Below are 853 nucleotides of genomic sequence, written 5' to 3'. Positions count from 1 at the left end.
TGTACTTACATCCAGTTGAAGACTCTGAACTGACAATCAAGATTAATATACCAAAAGTTACAAAAGTCTTGAAGAGATAAAAACTTTTACCTGGCCACTGTGCTCATAAGCCAACTGCAAGGTTCTCAATTATTTTTTCCTCAAATTCAGTTAAGTGTTAAATATTCTAATGCAGACTACAGTAACACACACTGGTACCAAAGACAGTCTCTGTAAATGTATCATGCTTGAAATTCAGAGTTACGGACAAAAAAATTGAAATGCTATCTGCAATTTTTTCCTTAAACAGATAGTAAACAGACCCAAAAGTTATTAGTGGTTTACAATGCTGATGTGAAATGCTGGATGGTACTGCTGTGTTTATTTGACTAAAGTGAAGATTGTCTGTTTGTGTAATTGACTTCATATCTTCCGTCCGCACAGAACTCATGGGCCTTCCCTTATTTTTGTTTTGCCTTCCTCTTTGCCCAGTCTTTACTCAGCATTGTATGCATAGTATTTTAAATGATTTCGATCTCCTAGCACAAAAAAAACAAACCAATTATTCAGAAGTAAGAAAATATATATAAAACCAGAAAGTTCAACATTACAGCTTCAGATCATAAAACTGATCTCCTATTGAATAAAACATAATTAATGTGTGCGATGAAAAATTATTTGCTTTTCCTTTTCTTCAAATCTTATCCGAAAGGATCAGAACAGTCTTTCCCTTATTCTGCTTAGCACAAGAATAAGAACACCAAATGGATCAGATTTTCATGAAATAATAAGCATCACTGATTTCTAAACACAGAAATAAATAGGAATAAAAAAAATCGCAAGTCAGGAAAAGTGACCTCTTGAGAATTCTTGA

This window comes from Meleagris gallopavo, chromosome 4 (assembly GCF_000146605.3).
Source record: "Meleagris gallopavo isolate NT-WF06-2002-E0010 breed Aviagen turkey brand Nicholas breeding stock chromosome 4, Turkey_5.1, whole genome shotgun sequence".
NCBI lineage: Eukaryota > Metazoa > Chordata > Aves > Galliformes > Phasianidae > Meleagris > Meleagris gallopavo.
The sequence above is the reverse complement of the archived record's forward strand: the minus strand, read 5'-3'. Positions refer to the sequence as shown.